This window comes from Parasteatoda tepidariorum, chromosome 6 (genome assembly GCF_043381705.1).
Source record: "Parasteatoda tepidariorum isolate YZ-2023 chromosome 6, CAS_Ptep_4.0, whole genome shotgun sequence".
NCBI classification, from domain to species: domain Eukaryota; kingdom Metazoa; phylum Arthropoda; class Arachnida; order Araneae; family Theridiidae; genus Parasteatoda; species Parasteatoda tepidariorum.
Window position 1 is genome coordinate 34,808,792 of NC_092209.1, and position 11,557 is coordinate 34,820,348.

Here is an 11,557-nt window from a genome sequence, read left to right on the forward strand (position 1 = left end):
CTCTAGTCAGTTTTCAAAGTTTTTACGTTTGAAAAGGAACGTTGATATTATTATTAATGGAAAGTAATTTTCAAAAACATATAAGTATGCTTAAAAAAATTATTAAATATTTTTTAAAAAAGATTATTTTGTCTTTGTCACTCTACATAGTTTACGTAGATATTGCTATAATCACTAATGTCGAAATATGATATAATGTGGGTTGTTAAAAATTCTGATTACATGCTAATACGAGCGAACTGCATCGACATCACGTCCCTTTTATCTTGGGCTGCTATTGTCAGAAAGGTTTGTTTTATGTATGATAACAAGTGCTGTTAAGGGAGAATTACGAAATCACGTGTATGTAATCACGATTTTTAAGGCGTTAAAGATGGCACGATTTAGTTATTTGATTCAATATCTCGTTTCTATCACACAGCTGCTATCTTCACTTTTCAATGGATCTTACGAAACGTGGCAGCTCGCCAAAATTACGACCAAACATCATATTGACCAGCCATAGCCTAAAGAGATCCTAGCAATATTGGACTTATCAGCACAAAGTTTGAGTCACGCACAAAAAGGGGACCACTGTAGGCTAATTCGGAAATTGGTGCAAATCATCAATATGGAGAAAAGCCGCATTTTTGTGAAAAGGAAAAGAGTTTGTGATTTAACTTTATAATATTTAATACGTTACACCGCTGCATTATCTGGGTTCATTTAAAATTCGCAGAATTTGATAAGTGTGCCCTAATTTTGATCATTTTCCTCCAAGCGCAAGGAATCACCCTAATTCTGCTATTTTTAAAACAGTTTAATAACTTTTAAAATATTTAAGTTTTTTGTTCGTTCTAAATCCTAATTGATAACACAGGGAAATATTAATTTTTCTGTTACAAGAAATTCTTCAACGGATTTTGGATACTTTTACGTCCTTGATTCCAAATCAGCAACCGATTTCATTCTATAAAAAAAAAAAGAGAGAGAGAGCCAGCCGCAGTTTTCTTTTATTATTTTTATTTGTGTTTTTATTCAATTTTCTGTCAAGATGAACAAGTTTATAAACAATACATATAACAAGGGGTCGCGTAAATGCTGCGGCAAACGCTTAGGAGAGTCTAGATAAATTTTTATCATCATACGCAGCTAGGGGTACTTCCCTATTGTTAACTGTTTCTTCGTGTGCTTCTGAATAGGCAATAATAGGAAAGAACTCTTAGCTGCTTATTACGACATTTTCAGAGATAGTTTTTCATGCAATCTTAAACTAATGGTATTCCCTAAACCCTAGAAGTTTGACGTATTATTTTCACAACGACTTACTACGTACAACGTTTTAAATTTGTACATTTCGACGAAAAATAGACTAAAAAGGTCATTCAGAAAATTTGTAACTTTAGGAGCAAAACAATTTTAAATTTCTTACATTCGAATTAAGCAAGATCAAATATTTGTATAAATGCAGCAAAAAATCTGTTCCCCAGTATAATCAGTGGCTTCAAAATAATTAAAAATTGCAGCTAAGGTATAGTTCGTTCACCAAGAGTTGGCACTTGGCTCCGCCTTCATCACGTGGTATCCGACAATACTATTTCGCCATTTTTGGGAGAAGAACGTGAACAATCCTGAACAAGGTTGCTATTTGGCGATCGTGTGACAAAAATATTTACTTCGCAATCTTTAAGTGAAATTTTTTTAACATTAAATATTTTATAAATTTGATAATATTCCTCTGTTTAGAGTGAATAGTTTGTCCTTTTATAAGACATTTTGTTGGGAAAACAGCAGTTTTTTAATTTAAAATACATTTAATTATCTAGAGTAACGAAAGATATAGTAGCAGTAAGTGACTGAAAAAGAATTCACTGTTTGCGTTTGACGCGCATTAAGGGTTGTCTCATTTTCAAGCGCTGAGATGCTTCGCCTCTTACTCCCGTGCTGAAATGAACTCTGCATCCGAGGAGGTGGAGCTAAGTGACAACTTCTGGTGAATGAACTATACTTAATCTTGCAGTTTTTCTTATTTCCCTTGGCGAAATTTCAAGCTTCGAAAACCATTATTAATAGAGTATAGAATCTTTGACGTAACAAACCTAGATTTCGCTGGTTCAATGCACCGCAGTATAGAGTGCTGAAATAAAACGAACGGTAATAAAACGAACAAAAGAATATACATCAATGGGATATTTTTCAGGAAATTGAAAAATATTTGAAAAATTAAATTAAATAAATGTTTATAAATATTGGGCTTTCAAAGGTTAAGTGAAAGGCAACTATATACCTACGTTTAAATTTCTGCTGGGTTATTATTTATTTTCTTAGTTCACACTTATCCGACAATAGACTAATTGTGCATTAAAACACTCTTCAAAATATGAAAACTTTTCCCCAATTCTTTTGTAATGATTGGTTTTAATGAAAGAAGTGTCGCAAACATAATTATAAGTAAAATACGAAAATTGCTTTCATTAAAACCGAATCCTCTTTTTAAAAGTTTGATTTTATCTCTAAAAGAAGAAAAAAGTTCAACGAATTTGAAAATTTTTATTTAAAAATATACATCGCCGAAAGATTTCGTTCAGAAATCCAAATGAAGCTTGGTGTGTTATTAACGTCAGTTCCAATTTTTTTTTTTTTAAATTTCAACTTCGCGTTTGAATTTTTACCGATTGCTACTAATTAGCTTAATTAAGGCAGCCGAACACTGAAGCCAAATCGACAACCCTCTTATTCTAGAGTTCCTGATCAATAAAATACACAAAAAAATCTTAAGTAAGTGCTCTCCTTTTGGTACATCATTAATTCTCACCGAATCTACTCCCAGCCCTAGAAAACATCTAACACAGCACTTGTGATATTTTATTTTATTTTTATCTTCCCTTTTTTTTTTGTATTTGCTCATGAAAACGAAAGGAGAAAAGGAAGACAAAAAAGAAGGAAAAATTCCAACTCAACACAATAGCGGTGATCAGAGGAATTTATCTGTTCCGTGTTAGTTGTCATTGATTGGATGGCAACGGAAGACAAACGACGTCCGCTAGCGCCATCTGTTGGACAAAGAAGCCATCGTCGCCTACAATTCAGAAACATGCCTGATAGAGGGGGAAAAAACACCAACTCGTTTTACTATTGGTGGACTCCAGCTCTATATCTTTGCTCAAATAGCCAATTGGGGAACAGACATGGAATTCCAACCTTTTGTGTAAGACACTTTTTTTTTTCCCAATTGTTTTTTAGCCTTTCTTTACCTCTTCCAAATAAATGGAATGGGCATTTAGCAAGAAAGAATTTTCGGTATCTTGATAGTAATTTTATTATTTTTTTTTTCTCAGTCATTCTTCCTAACGCGTATGATAATAAAGGTAAAAAGTATTGCTGCCCCATGTCACTTTAATGATATCCTCATAAATTGTTGTAATGATCCACGATAAATTGTATTCAAACTCATTGATATAATGCGTCGCCAATGCCAAGATCATAAAAAAAAAAAAAATACGAATGCAATATAATTAAAGCTTATTTAAAGAACAAACATTCATTTTATATGATTTTACTGTTTGTACAAATACTACTTGCTGCTGCTATTTTACTATTTGACAAACTAGAAAAATTAAAGAAATTTTTACACTTACACTGAATGCTGCGATTTAACAAAAGACAAAACAGTTTTAAATAGAAATACATCGTATACAAAATGGAATAAAAAAATAAGAAAATACATAGAATCTTGAAATCTTGAGGGTAATTTTACTATTTTAAGCCATTTTTTTCTAAGACAAAAATTGTTTTGATCCCTTGTGGCTCCATTAATATTCTCATAAGTTGTTATACTGATTAAAAATGGACATTGTTAACACTCATTTTCTCAATCGTGCTAACACTCATAGTGTTTATTAAGGTCAGGAGGAATTTAAATGAAATAAAAACTTAATTAACTTAAAAGTAATAAAAGATCTGACTTTCCTATTATATGCTTTTTTATCTAACATAAAATAAGCATTGTTTTTTTTTCATCGTTTTCCAAATTTACACTGGTTTTATGCTTCTTTAAACTTTTATCAGTTCAGATTTCTATTTTTTTTTAATGTCAGAGGATGGAGCTCTTAGCTTCTAATGATGACTAGCCGATACGAAATCCGCACCCAACTCGCAACGTATGAAGTGCTGACGTACAATATTCTCAGTGTCAGACAGGTCATAGGTTAAACTTTCCTTGTCGTCAGGCTGAAGTGAGAGGTTTTCCTCTCTGTATAACGCAAACGGGATTAATTCCATCAAAAAGTCATTCACGAAAGAAACTTTCTCCCAATACTTGATACAGGAGTTCCCCTGTCTTCTGGATTGAGTTCAGAATTACAAGGATACAGAATTAAACGCGTGGGTAGTAATAAACTCAAAATAGCGTCGGGAGCGACGGTTATAAAATAAAGAAATAAGAAATCAAAGAAATTTAAATAATAAATTTATATTTACCAGGCTTTAATAATATTTTTAGGCTTCTTCTAGTAGATATTCATTATTTCTTAATGAAAACTACAAATTGATTTACAAAAAAAATACATTAAAAATCTATCAAAAAAACAATTAACGCTTCAAAAATATATTCCAATTAGAGATAAAATAAACATTGCTCATTAAATTGTTTATATAAAATATACAAATCTTCAAAAATGTAAATGAAATCTGGTTATAAAAAAAATTAGCATTTAAAACAAAATGGTATTTTGAGATAAAAAATGACACATTAAATTGCTTATAAAAATATTAATTAGATCTACTTCGTTTTAGGAAATATATCATTCAACATCCAAGTACCATTCCATAAATTTTCATACCAAGCCATTATAATCCAGTCTGTAAAAACTCATTTTTGAACGAAACGCGTCGGTAGCGTTCACATGGTACTCCGTAATAACCGCCTTGATTAGATATATTTTAAGAGTCAAAGTCTGAAATTAAGTCAAAAAATGTTTGTGATCGCAAATTAGATTTAAACGATGAGGAAACAAACTCGCTATTGAAGTTTATCGAATTACACATGTTGAATATTGACAGAAGCAAGGACGCAATCTGAATAAACCACAAATGAAAATAGTTTCACCAAGGCTAATATGGATTGCCGGATTAAATTTCGTGGTTTTCTTAATAATCATCTATCAACTCTTTTGTTTATAACAAAAAAACTGGTTTCGATCTTTTTTATCCTGCCTTCTTCAATAGTAATTTCTTGGATTTCAGAAGAGGTTAGAACTTTTATTTTATTCTCACTTAAACGTTAGTTTGCTACCCCAAATGTGCATACATTTTATTTTATTTCTTGAAAATATTTTAAAACTAAACTTTAGGAGACTTTATTTTGATTTTTGGTCGAAAAACAACTTTGTGTACAAAGCATGTGTGCTTTACCTTCGGTTTCTCTGCATAAATACTATATTTAAAAAAAATCGTCGAGCTACTTCCTTATTCCGTAGATGTTAAGAAACAAATTCAGAATGAGGTTTTTTTTTAACGGTTTAAGGTTTTATATCAGCGAAAATACGTGAATAATAAATTGAGATTTTTAAATGAGGAATGACTAAAGCAATCATTAATTGGCAATGTATTTAAACTTTTGGAGAGCTTCATATAAAGCTAAAAATTACAAATATTATTATTTATGCACCAAAAAAACACTGTGATTTTGCACTTTCAAAATTTAAGTATTTTTTCTTTTATCTAGTTCATAATTCTTGACCAATGAAAAAAGTGCGTTCTCAGAAAAATTGGTAAGCCTAATATCGGTACCTTGAATGGTGTGAAGTCATTGCAGCCCTAATAGGAAGTTAAATTGAATCACAATTTCGTTCAAATTGAACATAGCATCGCTTAATCAAATTTAAAATGTACGGTTTACTTTAGCACCATGTTTAAGATTGGAACAAATTCAAAAGATATAACTGTTCAATACTTTCCAAAATTTCAAACAATGTAGTCTTTTATTTGTGTTAGAGCAGTGATTCTCAACCATTGTGCCGCGGCACTTTTGTGTGCCGCCGAATTCTTAAAGTGTGCCGCCAAATTTTAGAAATGCATATACTAGTAAAATTCATAATGCTTTTCTTATTACCAGTAGAGTCCCAAAAGATTTTAATAAAACTATTCATAAAATTGTTAATGACCATTTGACAACAATAGAGGAGAGAATTATTAATTGTTTTACAAATTTAGATATAAAAAAAATTTGATTGGGTTCGTAATCCATTTGTAATAACGAATACTTCTGTATTTGAATTAACTTTGAATGAACTATTTTCGCTTTCTAACAATCGAGATTTAATTTTAAAATATTCCGTAGAATCAATTAATTCATTTTGGATTAACATTAGATGCGATTATTCCATGTTAGCCAAAAAAGCTTTAAAACTATTATTACAATTTTCTACATCTTATTTGCATGAATTTGGATATTCAGTATTAATTATTAACCAGCATAAAAACGAAGAAAAAGATAGACTGTTGAATGTAGAAGACGATATGAGAGTTGCGTTATCATTTTTACGACCAAATATAAATGAAATTATGAAAAAACATTAAGCTCAAATTTCTCATTAAAAGTATTCTTATTATTCATTTGTAATTAATCCCTTAATAAACGCTGTTTTTGTAGTATACATATTATATTATTTTACATTCAAAATTATTATCATGAACTATTTTACACAGTGTATTATAGGTGAGAAAACAACTTTTAAACTTCTCTTTTTCTTTGTGTGCCGCCAAATTTTGAAATCGTTAAAAGTGTGCCGCGAGAAAAAAAAGGTTGAGAATCACTGTGTTAGAGTATAATACAGCAAACAAAAATTTTAATTTATAGCAAAAAAAAATTTATGAATAGCAAAAAAAACAATTTTAAAAAGACAGATAGTTCGGTGCTATAAAAATTACGCACTGAACCACAAAATGGTCCTGGATGACCTGTGTACCCATCAAAACAAAAGAGGGCAAGCGTGGTATTAATAAAAGTACCACCTTCTGTCTCCCAATGATAGTACTTGTTACAGTGCCTAAACGACAGAGTCTGTATATTTCTAACTTTTCATTTACATTTTCCTTGTTTTGCTGTTATTATAATCATTATAAGAGAAGTTGTTATTATAAGACAAAAATCAAATTAAAAATAAAATTGCTTCACTTCCTTTTTGAAAAGTATTGTTTAAATAATGTTATTTTCATCAATTAATTGACCGATAAGCATGATGTAATATTAAAACCCTTTGCTTACGTTAAGGTTATTATTACATACGTTAACTTCCAAAAAGATAAAAATTAGTGCTCAATTTGTAAGACATTAACTATTACTCGTGTTACGAAAAGTCTGCATTCATTTTTACTTAACTATCACATTATTTCTCTTATTTTTCCTGCCAATTGAATTAATCTAGGAAACCACGCCCTTACATCATTTCAAATGTACATCAGAATTGGCTTGTTTTTGTGGTCTTAACTATTATCAAATTACAAGTTGCTCGCCAAGTAATGACAAAACAATGTAGCGACAAGAACCCTTTTCACTGTTTAATTCTTTCATCCAATCCAATAAAACAATGCTTTTACGATCGTACAATTTGCTTTAACAAAAGAAAGGAAAACATTACATGAGAGCTGGAATGAGGGACAGGCCATCAGGCATTAATCTGTACGGCTCTGGAAAGTGAACACCAGTTTCTCCTGACCTGTGATCATTTATTTGGACATAGCCTGACATCGACAACTATGGACCGTTGGTCGAACCTTCTACATGAGTGACCACAGGCCAAGCGTTCCTTAACTAATGTACTGTCGAGGTCGTTTGACTTCTGCGAAATCTCTGTTACTGACAGCTCAAACGTTATTAGTTAGATATTTTTCCAATCCGGGGGGTTTTAAACTTGGTTGATTAGAGAGGCATTTGTTATAACATTCGTGACATTAAGTTATTATAAAGCATTGTTTATAAACTGTAAAAAGGATGATCTTTAGTTTTTTTATGCATTTTTGTTTCTAATTGTTCTAAACTAAATGGGAATTGTTACAGGCTGTTTTTCAGAGGTTCTGTCATCGCATGAAATAACGCTGTTTCTCGAATGATATGCTAATTTTCATAACTGCTTGGAGTTTAAAACAGTTATTCATAACTGTTAAGTTAAGTTTAGTCTATATATAGTCAGCGCCCTCTAGGATAATTCTGAAACGTCTAAACTACAACGCAAAACGTCAGTATGTAGAAAAGCCGTTTTTTTTTTTTTTTTTTTTTTTTTTTTTTTTTTTTTTCTTTTTTAAGAATTGAAAAGCGTTTGTGATTTAATTTCTTGATACTTAAAAAGCTACTTCATTATTGGGTTATCTGTGCGTATAAAAATTTGAAAAAAATTGAGAATTATTCACTGTCTTTTATTCTTTTCATTTGGGTGAAAAATTTTCTTCAAATTAGCGATTTTTAAAAATTTTTAAAAGATTTAAATTCAAGATTTTCCAGATAGTTCTTCATGGCAAGCTGGTATACATATTTACAAAATTAAAGCTTTGTCTCCAATGTAAGACAGTTAAACTGGTAGCCATTTTTTTTCTTTTACAAAAGATCTTCGAAAAATACTTTTAACGCATTACTGAACTATGTGTTCATGGTTTCATTAAAATTTAACCCTATCAGATTAATATAAAATAAAATCTTCAGCATAATGCAAGTAACATCAATAACAGTTATTTCCATTTTGCATTAGGCCACAACACTAATAAAATCATATTTTTATTTACATTCCGGATCAAGTTACGGTAATAAATACCGGTACAAATGGTGTCCGAATTTTTTTTGTAAAATATATTCCTACCGGAACATATTGCGGAAAAAGATATAATGTACCGTAATTTTTACAGCAATAATTACCGTAAAATCACAGAATCACTCTCATTAAATAATTATTACTGTAAAAATTAAGGTATAATATATTTTTCGATAAAAATAGATTTAAAATGGATTTCACGGAAAAAACAGATTTTAAGAGAAAATGGATTTTACGGATGCTGGTACTTCATACCGTAATTCGATCCGGAATTTTTTACTGTTTATAAATATTTTATCTTATTTATCTTAATAAATTAAATTACGTTCTTATTTTATTATAAGAAAACAACCATTTCATGCACTCACTTTAGCTTTGAACTTTTATAAAATAAATAAATAAAAGAAAGAAACTGGTTTCTCTCCGCGTTAAAGGGGGAAAAAACACGTACAAACAGGTTGTTTTATATTAGTAATAGCTTCTCAACCGAAAGACTACATTTGTGGTAAAACAACTTTTACAGGGTTTTTCTACAACGGACACAAACCGTTATTCCATTCCTTAATTCAAGTGTGAAACGCTCACTCATCTTTTGTATTCTGTTTTTAAATGATATTAACTCTAAAAATAATGCATGTGCGTTTCTGTTCAATATGATGGGATGCGTTATAGCTTTGAATGAAAAAAAATATAGTTAAAATAAAAATTTTAATTACCAATAGAGCAGTAATACCTCTGCGACATTTTCAAAAATTTGCACCATTCTCATTTTCCTAATTTCATTTCCAATTACCACAATTCCCCGTATTCATAAGTTGAAATTCAGTTAAGTTAGAAACTCAGCATTTTTGTATTTCCACGCACATGCAAGAAATAAGACTTTTTAAGTTTTAGTTTTTTTTTCAACTTATCGAATTCAAGAATAAAAATAAGTTTTTGAAAAATATAAAGCTAATGTGTTCTACAACAAAAAATGTACCACATATTTAATAAAAAATGTTTATTTTGCATTTTTTATGGAAATTAAATTTGTATATAAGCATAATACACTTTTATTAAAATTCTATTATATTTGTATTGCTCAAATTCCACTTTAAGCTCAGTTTACGCAGAATTGTTTATAAAAAGCTTTCTTTCTTATCTTTAAAATAGTTAGCTTAATTTTACAAATATAAAAATATTATGTAATTTTAAACCTAAAAATATTAACTTTTTTTTTATTCAATTAAACTAGAAGGAAAAAAACAATTTAAAAAACTAAACAAGTTAAGGAAAAATAAATGCATCTTTTTCAATGAATCAAATTTTCAAAGTAAGTCAAATTTTTTATCAGGCAACATACCAAAACCGTGAACGCAATGCTAACTATAATAATAAATGGTTTAAATCCTTTTTACTATTAAGCAAAAGGGAAGCATTTAAATTATAAAACTAAAATTATTCTTTCATTTTTGAATGAAGCAATTTTATTTTTTATTAGTGGTTTTTTAGCATTTTTAAAGATTTAAGTTTATTAAAAAAAAACAGAGCATTCAAACAATAAATCAAATATTAAAAAAAAATTAAAAAAAGTTATTATATAAGAACTATTTTATATTTATAAAAATAAAAGTTTTAAGTTCACAAAAATATCATTTTTCACTTAAAATTTCGAATGTGATTCGTAAATTCCATACATCAGAACATTATATTTTTAGAGCATTATTGTAGTATAAAAGATTTAAAAAGTTAGAATCTAAAAGTCGAAATTCTATCATTTTTTTCTGTAAAATCTATTCTTACTCAAAAAACTCGCCAGTGAGACCAGTGGTGATTTTAGGAAAAAGGATTATAATATTTCTGATTTTTGACGAAACGCAAAATCTCCAATAAATCACGAGATTTGTCGTACTCCTTCTAAGATTTCTAAAAGCGACATTTTTTCCTTAAGTTCAAAACCGTCTATAATGTATGACGGGGTGATGCAGGAATTAGTGCTTCCTCGATTCCTGGCAATGATTTTGTACTCATTAACTGTTGATCATTTCATTTTTTATTGAATTTTCTAAATAATGGTGCATTCTATTTGCTGCATTAAACCTAATGATTTTGAAGATAGTAATTTTTGGAATTTGGTGTAAGTATAATTGATAGTAGAAAATTATTTCATAAAAAAAAGAAGCTTACGTGAAGTTCGACTTTCTATTTCTTTTTGTATTCCAAAATAGAATTTTTCCCTCAAAATTTAGTTTCAAAAAACGATAAAATGAAGAGCTGTGTGCATTATACTGCGTAATAAACTGTTGTGAAGTTTTAGTTCTTATTTTCTTATAATGCAAAAAAAATTTATAGTTGAAAATTTAATTTTCAAAAATGGTCAAATAAAGAGTTTAATTGTTGAATGAACTCAATGTTTTAGATTTAAAACTAATTCATTTGCCAAAATGTTTCATTCTCTGATTTAATTAGTTGATTTTTCCACTTAACACGCTTACCCCAATATTTCATAAATTATTTCAATATTTTAATAAACAAAGATGTATCAACATTTTTTGCAAAATAGTTTCACATTAGAGGCATATGAGAGCCAAAAATAAACTCATCCATTTTATTCTGTAAGAAACATACACGCAAATATTTGCCACTCTTCAAAAAGAAAAAAAAAGTTTAATAGCCGAAAAACTCTTCTCTTCCATAGAAAAGAGAGCCTGAATGGAAAACAACGGAAATAATTCGTTGGAGAATGGGGGCGAAAATGACGTAGTGGAGCCCGAATTGACCTATGGAAAAACAAG